Source organism: Manis pentadactyla, chromosome 14, assembly GCF_030020395.1.
Source record: "Manis pentadactyla isolate mManPen7 chromosome 14, mManPen7.hap1, whole genome shotgun sequence".
In the NCBI taxonomy this organism is placed as follows: domain Eukaryota; kingdom Metazoa; phylum Chordata; class Mammalia; order Pholidota; family Manidae; genus Manis; species Manis pentadactyla.
This window is the reverse complement of record NC_080032.1, coordinates 88622912-88642063: the sequence shown is the minus strand read 5'-3', so window position 1 is coordinate 88642063 and position 19152 is coordinate 88622912. Positions and strand designations below refer to the sequence as shown.

The 19152-nt window shown below is 46.7% G+C and overlaps 1 protein-coding gene across 3 annotated transcripts in view; it reads left to right on the top strand.

The window, feature by feature from the left end:
• The first annotated feature begins 2677 nt into the window (after positions 1-2677).
• The window catches only part of PRICKLE1 (prickle planar cell polarity protein 1), a 92587-nt gene continuing 76112 nt past the window's right edge, over positions 2678-19152 (top strand). For 2 of the 3 annotated variants that reach the window (XM_057491722.1, XM_036889288.2), the window contains exon 1: positions 3158-3373. The gene's annotated coding sequence lies outside the window, so the exon portion shown is untranslated. Of the gene's footprint in view, positions 2809-3157; positions 3374-19152 lie in introns of those variants that run through there. The other variant, XM_057491720.1, reaches the window with a different exon arrangement.

Here is a 19152-nt window from a genome sequence, read left to right as displayed (position 1 = left end):
TCTGACCATATTAGAGAGAGAGGCAGAGTGCAAATATGAGGGACCTTTCAGGTTAATCCAAAGAGGGTGCACTCAATCCAGAAAGACCTGGGGAACCTCCAGAGGATTTCTAGTGGGGGAACATGTCTTCCAGCTAACCCTATGCAGGTCATTGCAGGTCAAGACCGATTCACGTGGAAACTCTTGAGTGGGGCTAAGTCTGCAAGTCAGGGAAAGGAGTTCCAGACTCAGCCAAACGCAGGGAACGGGGATCACGAAAAGCCTGGGGATCAAGGAGAGCCCGTCAGTGCTGTCAGGCTTGGTGTTTACTGGGATTGCCACAACAAATGCCTGCAAAATGTGTGCCTTATGCAACAGAAATGTATTGTCTATGGTTCTGGAGGCTGGACAGGTTTCTGGCAGTCCCTTGGCTGGTGGCTGCACGGCCCTGATCGCTGCCTTCATTTCACAAGATGTTCACCCCATTTGCATGTCTGTCTCCAGACTTCCCCTTTTCATAAGGATTCCAGCCATATGGATTAGGGTCACCCTACTGACCTTGCTTTAACCCGATTACCCCTGGAAAGACTGTATCTCCAAAGGTCACATTCTGAGGTGCTGTCTTTGCAGGACACAACTCACCACATAAAAGTATCATTTAAAAAGTGCACTTGTTATCAGGGCTTTAAAAGAAGAGTAGACATTCCCTGGGGGAACTGATTTGCTTATAAAAGGTATAGTACCATGTTTGTTTGTAAAGACAAAGAAAACAACATCATTAAGATCAGACCACCAGAAGCAACCCAATAGTCCACAGTGGAGAATGGATTTCCAGATTCACTTTAAAAACGGTTCTTTTCCAACCTGTAGGATAACGCATGGAGGCTGATGTACAGAAGGGTGGTTTGAGAAGATGCCTTTAAACTGGCATTAGATGAACTTCCACCTTTTGGGTCTTCTGCACGCCTAGCATTCAACGCTCGCAAAACTTCTCTGACATAGATATTATTACCTTCGGAGTGAAGAAGCTAAGCATCCCCTGGAGGTGGACTACATGATTCTAGGCTACCTTTGGTAAGCGCTGTTGCTGGGGATTTGACTTCAGACTGGTCTGACTGCGAGTCGTCACACACACCACCCAAAGGAATTTTATCCGAGTCCTGCTTGAAGACCAAGGGTTCGCATTTGTATTAGATCCAAAGGATGCTGCCCAGCACCCCATCCAAAGAGGAAAGAAGCCTCTTGAGGGAACAGCTGAGTAGGCCCCGCAGTGTCCAACCTGTTTTCAATAAATGAAACCTTTGTGTAGTCATAAAGTTATTATATCCCCCAATATCAGACTAATTTCTTATAAGAAAGTAGCATTTTCCCCAATTAACAGGAAGGTCCAAATGCAGGCTTTATAAATATTCTTTCCATGAGCTTCTCTATACGCAATTCTGCCCGCTACAAATGCGTTCAGGTCCCCTGAAGAGGACCTTCTCTTGCAGACGCAGCTGTATGAGTTCAGTGACCCTGTCTTCCACTCCATCCTCCATTGATTCTACCCCAGCGCGTCATTCAGTTCCTTGGGAAACTGCTTCCATCGAAGGTCTTGATTGAAACAATAGACAGGCACCTAAAGATACTAACAAAGAGAATGGACCTTTCACCCTTAAAAGTACTAATTTTCACTACCTCTCTGGGTAGAATAAATCATTTTGTCAGTCTTCTTGGGCAGTTCTGGAGGTTCGGTAGAAGCTAAAAATCTGTAGCTTAATAGAAGTATTTGCAACCCTGGCAAGAGAAACAGACACAACTTACGGGGGCAACGCCAATAAAAAATGCTGACGGGCAAGACAGCCTAGGTTGTCTCCCCTCAGATTCTCAGTTACAAAGAGCAGGAACACGCGGAGGTATTTCAAAAGCAACAGCCTGTTCCTGAGTGATCTGTGCTCAGAGGATTAGAAGCACAGCCCATGTATCTAGAGAGGAGAGAGTCTACAGTGCGTATCTGAGTCAGACTTGGAATCACAGAGCCCAGCACGCAGGCCAAGCATTTCCTTAGATTTGTATCTTCCCTCCTGCTTTTGCCTTTAGGTGTCATCTCCTTACATCCACTTTTCCATTGCCTCCATGTTTGCTGGGTGTTCCCTTGTTTCACGGTCCCAAAAATTGAGGAGACTCTGTGCTCTGAAAAATTCTGAAACTGGCAGTTCTGATTTTACTTAAAGAAATAAAAATGGCATCGATCAACGACCCCACACCCAACACACACACACACACGCTCATCTTCCTGTTAGGTGACACAGGACCCTAGAGGCTTGCTGGAGTCGGGGAGAGATGCGCGGCGCCCAGCCTTGCAGGGACACCTGTCAAGTGGGGTCAGCAGCTGCCTGGGGCCTGCCCTCTGCAGCCTCCGGGGAGAAGGTCCCCACGCCGTGTGAGCCTCACCGACCTGGGACTGGAAAGGGTGAGCAGCTCTAAGGCGACACAAATGTCAGGGCAGAACTGTCCACGGCCGGTCCCAGCTCATCCTGGGATAACGTGCCGGGGAGCCGGCCCGGGGCTGGGCTGAGCCCCCACACCCGCTCCCCGCACTGGGGGGTTTCCGGGGGAGCCGGGACCGCGGTGGGGGGCGGGGAGCAGCCCGGAGGCGGCCCTGCGCTCCCTGCTCGAGGCCGGACAGCGGCCCGCGGGCTCCCGCGCCGGAGCCCCGAGCCCCGGAGGCCCCGCACCGCGGGCCGGAAGGCATCGCGCCTGCAGTCGCCCCCCGCCCCGTGCCCCGCGCACCCACTGGAGGGGAACCCAGACAGGCGAGCCCCAAACCGTTTGATCCGAGGAAATTGTGTTTGTTTTTTCCCCTTCACCCTTCCTGTCTTCCAGTCCATCAGGACTGTGGACTTTAAACAAGCGTAAAACCGGGGGCGGGGTAGGGGAGACGAGCTGCCCGGGGCACCCCAGGCTGCGGCCGCGGGGGAGGCTCGGGGCGGCCGGCAGTCGGCCCCGCCCAGCCCGCGGGCACCCACCCCGCCGGGCCGAGCGCGGGAGGGGGACGCGCAGCGGCCTGGATCCAGCGGCCGGATCCGTGCTCCGCGTTTCTCCCGCGCCCGGCGTGGGGGGCCGGGGGCGGGACCTTCGGGGCGGGGCCTGTTGGGCGGGGGCGGGGCTTGGGGCGGGGCGGGGCCGGCCGGGCCGGGGTCCGAGCGCTCAGCCCGCAGCCCCGCCGCCCGACAGCGCGCCCGGGACGGGCCGGCCTGGCGCCGCGCGCTGTCCTCCCCGAGCGGCGCTCGGCCACTGTCTGGGCTCCGCGCGGCCGGCGCGCCGCCACCCTCGCCCGCCGGTGACGCGGCGCAGAGCGGCTCGCAGACCTGCGGCGGCGCGGGGACCGTCCGGCCGAGGCCTCGCCTGCGCGGTGAGTGGCGCCCGGCTCGGCGCGGGGCTGCGGGCGCGGCGGCGGGGCGGGCGCGGGGGGCGCCTTCGGGGCCCCTGCGCGGGGATGCGCTGTGCCCGCGCCTGGGCGAGCGGCGGGGACGCGGGACACGCGGTCCTGGGCTTGCGGGCCGGGCGGACACTGGGCTGCTGCCCCGGCCACCCTGCCTGGACCCGCTGCTGCCGGAAACCCGGCCCGCCGCCCCGGAGTTGGCGCGGCTAGGCGCGCGGGGCTGTCACCTGCTGGCGTCCGTGGGGAGGGCGCGGACGTCCCAGAGGACTCCGCCGAGGGCCCGGGGCTGCGGGCGGGTGGCTGCCGCGCCGGCAGTGCTGCTGCGGGGATGTAGCGCGTACGTGGAGAGGATGGGAGGGTGGGGGACAGGGGCTGGGGGATGGGCAGGGCGAGGAGGACGGGAGTTGGGAGGGGGACGGGGGAGGAAGGGGAGGAGTGGGTGCTGGGGGGTGGGGGAGGATGGGGCGCCCTCCTCCCTGGAAGCAAACTTGAAGAGACCCGGCCTGTTAGTAATTAGCAGGACCGGGACCCGGGGTGCCGCAGGGAGCCGTTAAATGTCCACTGCCCTCTAAGAAAAGCAAACGGCGTCGTCAGTGGCTGGTGGCAGTGCCGTGTGATGTGGGACTTGGGGAAATCGTCCGCAAAAATGGTCCTCAGGAGGCTGAAGAGCGACTCGGGGACGGGGGGCGGGGGGCGCCTAGCCCGGTGCCGAGTCCCCGGCTCGCCGAAGGAGGATTCCGGGTCACAAGCCACGCACGTTTGGCTGCTGATTGCGGAGAGCCCGGAGGCAGAGCTGCGGCCCCCAGCAGCGGAGGAGCGCGCCGCGGGGCCCTGCCTGAAGGAGAGGACCGCGCAGAGACCTCGCCGCTCCGGAGGCCCAGTGCATGGGGTTCTGAAAAGCGCGCACGCGTACGCGGCTTCAGGACGCATGTAACCGTCCGTAAGGACGTGGCATCTGTGCCTGCCGTACAGTTATGCCTGCCTCCCGATCGCAATCGGTCGTTCAGAGGCTGCGGCAGCTGATGTTGTATAATTGATGTGGGTCCCCATCCGACATTTTTTAATGTACCTTTGGAGTAAAGGCAACTTCCATCTATCCCTTTAGACAGGCCCGTGGTGCAGACGGCCGAGGGCTGCCGAATGTTTGCCCAGGTCCGGCTCCAGATGTGTGAGCTCAGCTGTTGCCTGTCACTTAGGTGACAACTGGCCTTTCCCCACTAAGCCTTTGCTGTCTCCATTCTCCTCGGTGAAGTGTCAGTGCTCACCGCCTTCTATTATCAGGGTGGGCACTGGCCCCTCCGGAGGCTGCGTCTTGTTCCACCATCCCCAACAATATGTCTGTTTTCAGATGCTGGGGGTGGGGGTGGGGAGGAGTCCAGTGACACAAGATAGGTACATTTTGAATCGAGCACCAACTTAATCCAAAGATTCTGTTTTAATCAAGACAGCTCTGGAAGGATGACGCAATATTTGTCAAGCCTTTTTCTCTGGAACAATATTTACTCCCACCAGGGGATTTTAAACTTAAACAGCAGCCATTTATCTTGCTGTCTGGTGGGGCCCGGTTCAGCTTGCCTCCAATGTGGTCTTCGCCCAGGTGGCAGGGATTGGTCTGGGACAGGAATCTGTCATTGTAGCCCAGCTGGAGCCTGAGGAAAACAAAATACAGCACCTGCTGGTACCAGAGGGTTTCTAAATGCCATCAACTGGCCGGTCAGGAGACGAGGAGGTATTTTACAAGGTCTTCCAGAAATGTTTATCCAAAGGATTTAAAGGTTAATGCCTGTGCTCTACATATTAAAACTAAGAGGTGCTCCAAATAAACGGACCGACGTTACCCACAGTTAAGAGCACACTTGCTGATGGACTCGAAATCTCTATTTTAGTAAACCGTGGCTAACTATAGTAACTCATTCTCTGAATAAACCTCCTAAGGAGGAAAGCAGGGAAAGGGGGGCGGGGAAGAGGGGGGCGGGAGGATGGATGGAAACCCGGGTGGTACATAGAGGGAGGTAGCCATGTTGATGTGGGCCAATGGGTATAGTGAATTAATTTTTCCATCCTTAATTTGGTAATTATTGGTGATTTATCACTGAGTGAGCCTGTTGGTTTGTACGTTTTTAAAAGAAAAGCCATTTATTTTACTAAAGTGACAGATTCAATCAGTTCTGTCAACAATACCAATGAAACTTAACGAGTTTATCATGTTTTTATAGTCCAGGTCCATGGAAACACCATTTGTCTCTATAATGAAGGGGGTTGTAATGAGTCACCAAATAAAATCTAATATCATCTGGGGAAGCAAAAAATACAAAACCTTTACAGGGCTAATCACTAAGCTATTAAGTTTAGAGTCAGATGTGGGATGTGGGTAAAAGTCTGGTCATTGCTAATATCCTCTCCTTTGATAACTTTGAAAAGGCACTAAAGAAAAAAGGTTGGATTTTGAAGTTTCTTTAATTAAGGATATTTGAAAGTAAGCTGTAATCTAAATTTTTTTAAATGACATCATAATTTCTCTAAAACCTTTTACAATTACTTGAAAGCAAAACACAGTCAAATATTATGAGCAACTATTCAGTACACTGATGAAACAGGACAAGCATCTTCAAAAATTATTTTCCAGTAACTAAGAACTCCATTAATGGCTCATGCCTATAGTTTGGACTGTCCAATAGTATGAGAAACCATTTTCAGGAAAGAAATCATTGCTGGTATTCTGGTCCCTGCAGTTGATTTCCTGGTTAAAGTACTTTGCAGGGTAAATTACTCTTTTAAAGAAGGAAAGTAATTTTAAAGGTCAAAGTGATCCCCATCTGTGCATAGAAATGTTAACGATGCTGCTTGACCAGGATAGACTCTTTTCCCCTTGAAAAAATGGCTCCCCTCTTTTTCCCCTTCCATCTTATGTGCGGTAGCATCAATTGTTTACCTCTTATTGGTGTGAGAATATTCACTTTGCTTAAATCCCAGTGTAATTGTTCCATAAGAAAGAGGAGTTAGGAAGGTGAGAGAGTTGTGTTGATTGGTTGGTGTTTTAAGAGGCCATTACCACCTTTTCCGCTGGTCACAGAATAAAGCATCACCATATTGTGCATGAGGATCTTTAGAAGGTTGGTGTGAGCCTAAGTCCGGAGAGGAAAAGTGCCACAAACCAGGCGTTGCAGTTTCCCGCAGCCTCAGGCAGCAGACGGAGCCAGGCCCGGAGAGAGCACCAGGATGAGGATGGCCTCAGGGCCACCACAGCCGCCTCCACAGGACTTCCCCAGGCGGGACAGGGGCTCTTGAGCCATCTCAGCCACCCAGTAACCAGAAAGCACGCCTTCTTGTTTACGGTTGGGTGAACTGAAGTCCAGGAGGCACACTGTACACGAGCTGGTGAGGGGACACTTTGGAGCCGAGAAAGGCCTGGCCCGAGACCACGTGGGGCTCCGTCCAAGCCTTTGCCCCCACCTTCCCGGAGAACGGTGATGTCATGACCCTCCTGGTGCACAGACAGGACAGAATACTCGGATCACTTCCCTGAGTGCCAGAATGACATGATTTTTCCAAGAACCATCCCTGAGCCAGTGGCCCACTGGCACTATTTCCAGTTGCTGGGCAAATAGGGGGCATCGAACCTCTCAAAGAGAATGGAATCATTCTTCCTGTGTCTCTGTTCTGTGTGCTTGTTTAGACTTAACTTGAAGTGCATTCTGGTCACCTTTGAAGGGACCTCTCTAGGAACAAGAATGATTGCCCAGCCTGAACTGATTAGCCCTTTCCAGTTCACTTCCCTATAAAGAGAGACTTTAAATTTAAAATAAAAGTGTCAGCAATGCAGAAGCCAAGGTAAACATTTTTAAACTTAGAGCTGTAAACCAGCAAGCAGCTGTCATTTACCTTGACCTAACTTGTCCCCCACTCGGTCCGTAAGTTTGGTCCTACGTGATCCTAAAATACAACCAATCAGGTAAACTACCATTGCCCTTTTCTGGCTAGTACATTTGGGGTGACCCCTAGGGAGAGATGCCTTTCATTTCTTGTGGATTGTTACTCTTAAGGGAAAGGAAGTCAGTTCCAGGGCTAAAGTCATGTAGTCCTTTCTCAGAATGTTGTCCCAGCTGCTGATTTATGGCACCCACTCGGTTGTGCTTTGTGTATGCCTCTCTCCATTGCCTTCGAGTCTCACTGGGTCTCTGGAAGGAAAGATGTGTCGGTGATACCGTGAAAATCCTGTGTCAGATGCAGCCGGTAAGCAGACTCCTCCGGGCAGCGCCGGGCTCCCACTCAGCTGCCCTCTTTCATCTGAGGCACACATCCCACAGCTCGCAATTATGGTCTTTGACTTTGGTAACAATTCTGTTTGAAATGTTTCCAATTACACACAATATTGGCGGCATGTAGCAGCTGCATGCCAAAAGGAACTTCCAAGCCTGTTCCAAGAATCAGGCCGAGATTGCTTTTAATTTAAATAAAGGCTATTTGGTTTCCTGTGAAGTTTTTATAACCACCTTCCCCACCCTGCTCCCATGTTTGTTGCCTTTAAAAAAAGAAAAGGTTGATATAAAGTAGCCGCTTAATGTGATACAGTGTCGGCCTTGGTTTTCTAGGATGGCCCTTTGCTTTGAGCAAGAACTGTTCAGTAAAGGAAGTTTTAAAGAAATGTGCAGTCGTTTGGATTTCCCGAAGAAGAAAGGGGAAAGGGTTATCTGAGAGCATATTGTAAGTAGCTTATGGTTTTGAGGTTTTCCCCCCTCCTTCTTTAAGATCTGTCCGTATAATTATCTCCTTAGGTGCTGGAAATGACTTAGTGCACCATCTTCCCTTCAAATTCTTCTATTTTTCTTTTCATAAGGCCATGATTATGTGTTTAAAACACATTGAAATGGTAGAGAAAGATCAGTAAGAACATTCTTAAGACCAGGGGTTGGCGGGGTGGGGATGGGGGGAGGCGTGGGCAGCAAATAATCTCACCATTTTATAGCAGCCAAACTCTCCGGTCAGGCCCCTCTGTGGGCTTGAAATCTCTGAACACTGAAACCTTTGAAAACGGTAGTGGTTTAAATCCTTTAATAGCTCCCAGATATACTTGACTTATTAAATCTGAAAATAGGAAAATACACACTCTCAGGACTTGGAGCGAAGGGACTGGTGACAGGACTAGGGGGTTCTGTTTCCAGGATGGTTTTTTTGGCCCATTTGAAACCTAACACCTAGAGCTAGAGGGCATCCAGTAGTGGAGGTGCTAAGATGGTCCTAATTAAGGTGTTTTCACACAGGCTCTTTCAATCCTATAGAATATAGTGCTTCTTTGGGTTGAACAGTAGTTGACTTGCATAAATGCCAACATCTCTTCTGGCATTTTTGGAAATCTTCCATCATGTAATAAATAGTGCTGTATAATCCAAATTTGTAAATTCCATGTTCACGCAGTCCCTGTAGAGACAGCAGAAGTGAGTCCAGACAGCTAGGCAGCACTGCAAGCCTGGAGGTTAGGTCACCGCCTAAATCTCAAGTACACCCACTAATGAACCTTAGCGGAGGCCTTTGGTCAAATCTGGGAGGTGTGAGGTCAGCCTTTGCACAGCAGAGCGCCCGCCAGGCCATGCCTAAACTTCCCCCTTATCCTTGGAAACTCTTTCAGTTAAGCAAACCTTAGGGAAAATCTGCTCATCTTAAGGTAAAGTGAGGTTTATGCTGCTCTACCAGCTGAGCACTCCAGCCTGCCAGGCACTCACCCCACCCAGGCCCGTTGCTATAGTGACAGGACCCACAGTGCCTATGGTTGAAAAAGAAAGTCCATTAAAACAGTTTTCTTTATTGGCCAGCTCATCCGTCCTAGTTAAAATGCTATCTTCTGGATACACACACATGCACACGCACATGCACATGAATGCATACATACCACTCTTGTGGTCTAATAATAACAAACTGGTCTAAATGACATTAAAGTTGCACAAAGGCATTTGTACTTTCTTTGTTTATCTCACTGATAAATAATGTGGTAATCTTCTGAACCTTGTAACTTGTTAACTGTAATTGGGTATCTCCTACTATGTTATTTTCATGCTTGAATAATCAAGTTCCTTAGTTAGGATCTGAAAAAGAGCTCATGTGGCATTTTATTTTGCCGTAAAGCATCTCTTCCAAACAATTTAGGAACTGTTAGATTTGATGTAAAAAGACTGCTTAGTGCGCTAGCATTGAAATACTTCTTATAATGTGTGTCAAAAAGAGATGGCATTTTAAATTCTTCTGTGACTATATAATTAGTATGTTCAGTACTTAAACTATATACATGTTACATAATTTTTAGAAAGAGATAAAGTTAGGTCTGAAGTGCATTAGAGAGTCACAGATGTTTCTTGTAAGAAAATACATATGCTCCATAGGAATTTTGAACTGCTTTCTGATGCAAGGATTACATGAATAATTTCATTGCGTTCCCTTCATTATTTACACAAGCCTTGAGAAAGGAGCTGAAGTGATAAATAACTCCCCACCCCCCAACCTGGTTCTGAAATGGTTTAGCCTTTTATGTTTTTGTGAATGCGAATGGAGGGAATAAAATATACAGAGAAGATGTTTGTGTTTAACTTAATCATCTAGGTTCCCTTTGCGGGCCTTCTATAAGCTTGAACAGCTTGGCAGGCTGATAGCCAAAAACATGTCCCCAAGTCCTGCCAAAAGTGTTAGAAGCTGATCAGGCTTTCTTCATACTCAGGGATTGGAAACATACTTTTTTTTTTTTTTTTGCTTTCTGAATGTTAAGGAATAAACCAGAAAAATCACTCTCTTCTTTTCCCCCTCACCCACAGAAACCAAAATTTTTGTTCATTGCAGTGCTGGAACAGCAGAGTGATAGGGGCAAGGATGTTTGTGTGCGAGTGCCTCCGGCCAGCCTGACCGGGCTGTCCCTGCACGAGGCAGCCAGGCTCCTCTGGTGCGTGGTGGGTCTTCCTGTTGCTCACGTTTGTGTCGCCTGTAGACACTGACTTTTCCACTTTGGTTCAGTAACTCTCAGCCAAGCACTTGTCCGTTTACCCTGTTTCTTTCCTGAGCAGAGATTCAAGAACAGACAGTGGCGATATGGTAATAGACGTGCAGAAAAAAGTTTTCCTGTAGTCTTTTCCTGAAAATCAGAAAACGTGGCCTATAATATATCTGTGTGGCTTCAGGTCGCATCCCAGCCTCCCTGGGCTGTCGTTTCCTCCTAGCTAAGTGGGGGAATTAGTGCCTGTTAACCACAGGTTTGAATCATCAGTACCTATAGAGCTTTTTCAAAATACAAATACACAGGGACTTCCAAGGCAGTAGGTTTGGGGTGGGGTCTCGTTCATGTAGCTTGAAAAACTTCTTGGTAATTTGATGCGCAGCTGTGGTTAAGAGCCACTAAATTAGATGATCTCTAAGATTTCCTTCCAGTTCCAGAATTTTATGTCTCTAATCCTACTAGGCTGAACTGCTTTTCTTTGTCCTTTCTTTTCTCCCCCACTTCCTTCCCTCCATCCTTTCTCTGTTATTCATTCATTTGTTCATTCTTAACAGCTACATTCATTCCTAATGTTGCTGTCAAAGTAATTATCGATATCCTTTCAACCCAGTCCAGGAGGACGTGCCTTCTGCCCCTGAGAGGAGAGGGTAGTTAGTGTGTGCCAGGCACCTCACACCGCGCCTGGCACAACGGGCATGCTTGACAAATACAGGCAGCCCCACACATCAAGAAGCTTTTGGAAAATGTAACATATTTTTAAATAATGTGCTCACTACACATTTTGTCAACTATTCAGACACCTTTGCAAATTGAAAACAATGGATATAATTGTCTGAAAAACAACGTAACAAATACATTATTTTCCTTATGTTTCCAAATTCTTGTGATACCCCGATAGTGTATTGATTGGGTTTTCTTCCCACATTAACAAATGGTCTCATTGCTTTTCAGGTAACTTCACCTGAAGAGGTATCTGGAGGTTGACAAAAAAAAAAAGATATTGAGCATATTATTTGAAAGTATAATTAACATGCTGTTAAAAAAAAGGTTTGCCTATGAAAAACCTTTTTTTTCCGTTTGGTCCATGGTTCTTCGCCCCGTGGCTCCTGGGCTTGTCGGGGGAATGGATGTCCCGTTTTTCTCTGGCCACCTTCATGTGTGTTGGTTTAAGAAATACGACCCAACCATGTCACCAGAAGGCTTCTCTGACAAATTTACAATTTTAAATCTTATTTTTAAATATTTTTCATGACAAAGGTCAAAAGTTTAAATAGATCTTTATTACTACAAATTTCTTAATAAAGTGTGCGTGTACATGTGCGTGTGTGATTAACCCTTTGTCCTTCAACAGCAGTATTGCCAATTCCCAATTTTGGGGGATTAATAATCATTAAACTAGCTAATGATTTTGTATAGTGAACAATTTTTTTGATCCTTGATAGACATGATACCACATCATGTATTTCATAACACATAAAGTACTTTAAAACTGCCCATATCCATACTATGCAGAGGTTCATATGCACAAAGCATAAATATTTAATTTGTTCTACATCAGGTGGATCAGAAAGTCTTAACAAGTTATGATAAGCACATCCTAAGGTTTTCTTAAATAACTGTGATTCACCTGAAAGGTTTATTGTCAAAGACTAGAAAAGTCTTAGTTGCTTTTGTGGAATTTGACTAAAGGAGTTCACTGCCCATTTTGTTTCTTTGCTTTTTCTTCTTCAGTGTCTGCAAATTCGGGTTATTTCCTATCCTTGTCCATTCTGACCATTACTGTAGAATACACACTAAATAAAAAGAACTCACAGCAGTGATCACTACTGACCTTGTCTACATAGCACAACAAAGGAGAAATTGATACTTAACTAGTTTGTTTTGTTATTGTATGTTGCTGTTCTTGTGGGTGGGGTTATTCTTTTGTTTTATTTTTAATTGAAAAACTTTCAAAACTGACTCTTCTAAAACCTGGTTAACTGTCCGACCTTTGTACTGTATAGACATGGCCAGTAGCAAAATCCACTCGCTTCAGACGATTTTTTTCCTGCTCTATTCCCATTGCCAAATCAAACCATCAGGGCCTCCCAGGGCAAATTTCTACCTGAATTATCTACTTGGGTTGTTCGCACAGTGTAACTGGAAAACTTTCAGTTGTTGTGTGAAGAGATACTGTGAGGCATTTTAGTCGGGGGGAAAAAGACTAGCCTAACAGGGTTTAGGGATCATTGGAGATAAGTTGAGAGCTGGTTTCAAAGTATTGTATAAAACCTTATTATTTGTAGGTTTCACTGTGCTGACGTTTTGCAGCTCATCTTGTCTGTGCTGGACTTCAAGCCAATATAAGAGGACACGTGTGGGCTTTCCCAGGTGGGATCATGGCTCGCTCCATCCTTTCAGGTCTCTCCTTAGAAGTTACCTGGTGCCAGGGCAGCTTCCCTGAGCACCCTGTGTACAGGGGCAGCACCCTTGCCTTCCCCCTGCCGCCGCCAGCACTCTCCAAGCCCCTGAACCTGCTAAACTTTTCTCCCTGGCACTTACCACTCTGACTGCTGCTTACTATAGCTGCCAGTTCCATGAAGAAATTAGGCTGTCGCGTCTCCTGCTTTATCCCCACTCTTGCACATAGTAGGTGCTTAATAAATGTCTGCAGAGTGAACAACTACACACATAAAGGGAGCCAGCTGTGCTTCGAATTGGAACACCCCTCCCCAATCTAATAATATGTATTGCTGAGCAAGTTAGAGTTCTACACTTATATTCTCATTCTTATAAAATAGGGCTGTAAAGTTAGCAAATGGCCACCCTCATTTTACAAGGAAGGCATTTGTGGACCATTTAAATGTTTTATATAAAATAAAGACAAGTAGAAACCAGTATTCTCTTTTTATTTGAGTGAAAATTTCCAAAATGGAGGGTTTTTCTGTATGTTCTTTGGGGTTTTATGTTTAGTTTGGTGAGGTTTTTTTTTTTGCAACTAATGAGGCATTTTTGAGCTGTTTCCCCCTTGAGCTGTTTAAGCCCGAGAAATGTGACGAGCGTGAGGAAAGAGACTGATCAGATACCCTCCTGCCTTCTCTCCACCAGTGATCAATGAAACACAGTCACCCAGCAAACAGATGCCACGTTAGTAGCACTGAGATCGCGCCTCCGCACCAAGGAGGCTGTGTGGCCTCCCTCCTCTCAACACACCCGTGCCGCTCTGTCCCTTTAAAGCAAAATAGAGGCCGTATATTCAGGCCTGTGGTATTGCCTTGCGTGTTAAATTAACAAAGATGACAGACTGTCTTTTAGTCAAGAAATCCTCTGACTTAAATTCCACAGGTGAGAAGCTGATCCTCTAAGTGGTCTCAACCAGCTGATGAGGAAACTTAGTTGCTTCTAACTATTATTTTAATGTCTCAGATCCCAGAGCTCAAGTAGCAGTGAATCAGCTTTCCTATTAAAGAGCTGAGCCAAATTATCTGTGCAGAACTTACCATGTTTTAACCCGGGAGTCCTTTATGATTAAAAAGACGAATGCCTCCAAAGGGTGCAGAGCGCTGGCAGCTCGATCTCTCCTGCCTTCGCTGCCTCTCTGGGCAGAGGACCGACCAAGGTCGCCCCCAGCTTGCTGCTGAAGAAGTTTCCTGTTGGTTCAAGATGCACCTGCCCTGGGGCTTTGGTTTGGTAGTTCCTAAATAAACTAACCTTTGCAGCTCAGTGTGTGGGAAGAAAGTAAAAGGAAAAGGATGAGGGAGCAAACAGCAGGCACTTGGACTTGTGTAAAATTGTTTGTTGATATTTTGCTGTTTTTGTAAACATTGCTGTATTTATATTTGTTCCGTATTAACATGCTTTTAGATAATCACAGCCTCTCCAACTAGTAACCTGAACGGGACCTTGGATAAGTCCATTTTCTGGCCTTTATAACCCACTCTGTGTCTCAATTTTCTCAACTGAAGTGAGGGTCTCAATGACTTTAGGCTCAAAACTTCCTGATTCTCAGATACTGGATTTGGAGGCTGTCACTTCAGAAGGACAGATAAATAAATTGGGGCTGCTATTATTATTATTTATTGTTAATTACCATCACTACCTAAGACTCTGACTAGAATCATGTAATAGTCTACTCAGATTTATTCATATTAGCCAGGTGCAACTTTTAGAAAAGCATCTCTTTATCCATGATTCAGGGTGGCCAATTCAAAATTCAACAATAGCTGTGTTTTAAAGACCTAGGAGGATATACATTTCCCCTTACCAAAACTCTGACTTAATAGATGCATCATAGATGAATATGAGATGCTAAAAAAATACAGTAATATTAAGGGCAACTTACTAATCCTTTGCAGTTTACAACAGTGGCATACCTATGTGTGCGTTAAAAACTACCAAGGTGAGTGCTGTCTATGCATGGGAAGTGTGGGGAATTCATAAAGTAAAACTCAATATGTTCACTGAGTTATGTTATCACCTTGTGATTTTAAAATGTGAGTGTCCATTGACTAAATTGGAATTAATTTGGACAGGTTTAAAGAGGGTTTTCTGGAAAATAAAAATAGCCCAACATCCATTTTAGTTGCAATCCTAATATTTTTAAAAACCTGTAGTAATATTCTTATGCCCCCCACACCCCAAATAAAACCTGTTGTAGGTATGCAGTAGGTGGTGAAACTCTTTCTGTATTAATCTTAAATACTACCAGCTGGCATTTGTCACCTCAGGTACTGGCCTGGGTGTTCCATTTTTGTAGCCCTGGGATTAGTTAAATCACTAACTTTTGAGCGAATTCTCAGGACCTTGGGTCTTACTCGCATTCTGATGAGGCTGAACCCGAGGTTACAGACATTGCAGGGGAAGTGGTCAGCCATCCGTGTGCTGTCTGAGGAGACAGAGTCCGTGAATGTTCAGACGGTCATAGCGATGAGCCCCGGCGCACCACCGGCAGATTCGTGAGCGACTGTAAGAGCCATTCCAGTAGGAAGGACTGTGCAAATGTGACATCAGTGATCACCAGTTTGAATCTGGGTCACTGGAGCCATGACTCAAAGATCAAACGCTATCAGACGGTAATGAGCGTGTGAAGGTGCTGCAGGAAGGCGTCCACTTCCTAATGACACCCTGTGGGCCTGCCCAGCGGACTGGCAGAGGCTGGACTAGAAATCAAGTGGCCTGAGCGCCCTGGGCTGGAGGCCAGCCCTCCAGGTGACAGTCGGCGCACTCCTGCAGAGCCGTGCTGGGCACAGCTCATGGGGCCTTCCGTGGTCCCAGTGCTTGTGGACACACAGCCCCTTTCATCTGCCTCTCTTCCTGGCCCTTCATTCACCTGCCGTGGTGGCCGCTCCTCCGCAGATTCTCTGCCTTCTTCTCGCATCTCTGAAAAGAAAAGAGCCCTCGCACTTACAAAGGCATGCTGGCCATTTAGTGTCAAACTTTCTCACTTTGATTTCAATACGGGCACATCCCCTTCATCTCACCGCGTGTTTGCTGCGCCCTTGCGGTTCGTCGGGCACCGTGTCAGGCTCCGGGGATCCGAGCCTAAAGTGAGAGGGGTTCCTTCTTTAGAGAGCTCACCCTTCATAGTGAAGCACCTGCTTGTGGAATTCTCAGGTAGAGGCGGGAATAGAGAAGAGCCCGAGCTCTAGGAGGGGCAGAAGGGCAAAGGTGGAAGTCGTTTGCCTCGTGCAGATCACAAGGAGGCTTCGGAGAGAGGGAGGCGGTCGAGCTAGGTGTTAATGACTGATTGGAAGTCGCCAAGCCACTAGACCTGGAGAACGAGCGACTCATTCCAGGCGAGGGGAGGTGTGTGCCGAGGCCTCAAGCAAGGCCAGCACGATGCCCAGTGAATTGCCAGTCTTTATATTTGACTCCGAGATCAATTATGTTTTTGGTCATAGACATATTGCCACCTTTATAAAACCACAGTCAGAAATAAGATACAAGTTTCGACAAATCTGTGATCCTGTCCTTCTTCTCTACTGTTGACCTTACGCCTCTGAATGGGAGCCCTCTGTTCTCCTTAATGTGGCATTTACCTGGCCAGCCTACCAGGTATTTACACTCGTGTCTTTCCATTGTTATGTCGGTACAATCTAAATTTATTTCCTCTTCAGTTTCACTGCCAGGTTTCAATTTCCGCCTCAAGTGTTTAGACAACATTATATAAGGAGTGTTATACTTTCATGGCATTTGCTTTAGTATTGTTGAGAGCTTTCCATGAAAGCGAATGGTTGGGGAAAAAGCAGCCCAATGTCACCCAGTGACCTCCAGTTGTGTTTTATTGTGTTGGTATCTCTGTTTTGTTTTCACAGAAACTTTTTTTTTTAAGCTTAAAAAGCCTTACCAAGCAGAAATAGTAGACAATAGAATATAGGAAATGAACTATTTTCTTCATTTCCTAATTGTCACTTCCTGAACTCCTGTTTTAAAAGCTGTGATGCACCTGAGAATAATCCATAACTACATAATTTAAAGCACTGTGCTTTTAAAAGCAAATCATGTATGTGGTGTTTCAAAGATACGTGGTTCTTCAGTGTGGTGATAATAAATTTGTGATTTGACATCTTTTAGACTTCCTGCCATCTAATTGTTCACTGAGCAATCAGTATGTGTTCAGGCAGTCTGGCATGTGATAAATATTTTGCAGTGTATGTGGCTTAACATGCCAATTTCAAAGGGCTTTACAAGCTCTAATGAATTTTCACAGCAACCAGATGCACTCCGCTTTATTGACAGGAAGTCCACAGACAGTGGAGTTCAAGAGCATTGCCCAGGTTCATCAAACAAAGTAGTCTTCAAACTTTTTTTGATATCTGGACACTTTTCCGCAACGCAAGATTATCTGGAACCCCAGCATGTAAAGCAGAACCACTCTTGTTGGGAGGCAGTAAAGGGGCTTTTTCTAAGGCTGCCATACTATCTTAGGGTAAAATTGTTCCCCAGTCTTTGGGAGCAACATTTGCAAAGTCACCTACTTGTAGGAGACAACAATGTAACTCCTTTGAATGAGGGGAACTGATGGTATAATCAGAATTGCAGGTTGGCCAAACGGGGACTATTTGGAAAGAGAAAAATGGGTGGGATCTAGTGAGTGTCATTTTACAGCAAGCCAGGGGAGTGAAGTCTAGCTTGGGCTTACCCTTGTCTTTTAGTCTAGTTGGCACGTACGCTTTAGTCCTGGCTTGATGACAATGCCCATTAAAGTAATTCAGTTATTTTGCTTCAGTGTTTCAAAGCCGCGCTTGGGTATTACTCTCATTTCTCAGGCCAACAATTCTGAGGAATATTCTTATTTATCTCCCACTATCTCTCTCAGCGTAATGAGTGTAGTCTGATGAGTGATCAGAAGTCACTGAGAAGTTTGTTTGGGGTGAAACGGTCTTCTAACCCCCAAGGGACTCCCTGGATTAACTGATGAAAAATCCTTTTTTAAATATATAAGAAACCGAGGCCCCTCTCCTGGGTCCGCGGAAACCCAGATGCTTTGGTTTTGATGCCCTGGTGGGCAGCCTGCTAAGTTTTTCATATTTGCAAAATATTAGTAGTGGTTTATGTGTTGGTGGTCAGATGAGGAATCGGTATGACTTTATTCTTTGTCACTTATTCAGTTTTCCAAAATTAGTGCTGTGTGTTACTTTTAAAATAAGAAAAACAAGTATTATTGGTATGGTTTAACATTTCTCAAGGAAAAACAGAGGCCATAAACAATGTTTCTATGTTTAAATGTTCCAAAGTATACATGCAGATCATCTGGGATATAGATACTTTTTTTTAAAATTGAGAATGCTTATGTATCTTTGAAGGTTAAAATGTGAAATCTATCTACATTGTTTACACTTAAAATGTATCATTCATTCATTCATTCATTCATTCAACAAATACTTACTGAAGAAACATAATATAGACATTCCTATATATGACAAAAAAGGGATGGAGGGAAAAGAAAAGAGAGATCTAAAGACAGGACCTATAATGTCCACCCTTGGAGATGGCCCTGCGTGGCGGAGCTGGGCTGGAGAGCGCACTCCCACAGACAGGCCACCCAGCATGGGACGAGAGATGATGGGCCTCGATTAGCAAATGCGCCTTCTGATGCTTAGTGAAGGTAAGAGACTTTCCTGGGCTGTGTCACCACCAGTCCCCACAGACCCAGGTCACCCAGGTGCCTGTTAGTGCTTCAGATTCCTGCACCATAACCCCAAGCTCCCATCCCTGAAGTCGAAACTGAAAAGCCTTTAGAATCCCTCTTGCTCCGGACCTGAAGCCTGGGTGCCAGGCATTCAGACGCTTCTCCCCGCTGGCGTTAGGTCCAGGCTGGGATTTCTGGGGGATGGTTTACTCTCCCCCAGGCTGGTTTCAGAAATTTTGGGGTTAATCAGCTGTATAATAGAAGCTACATGGACATTTTCTTCTTTCCATTAGCAGCTTTTTTAATTCCCTTGGAGAATTAATTTTATTCTTAATATACCTCTTAGTAAAATCCCTTTTGCTGGTCTTTTTTTGACTCTGAAACTCATACTGAATCTTTAATACTGAAAAGCCCAAAATATTTGTACTTTTTCTTCTATATAGTATTAACAGGTGTGAAAAATTACCTATCATTCATTATGTATACCTCCTTTCACAGCCCCAAGTAGGCTTCATTTTATTCTGCGTTTCTCAGTGGCGAGACGAAGATGGAATTTGACAGGCTCTTTGAGATTTGCATAATAAAGGCTATGAAATTAATCGTTTTGTATTTGCTAAGGCAACCCTGAGGGTCAAGGTTAAATTTGCACAAACTTCTGCATAT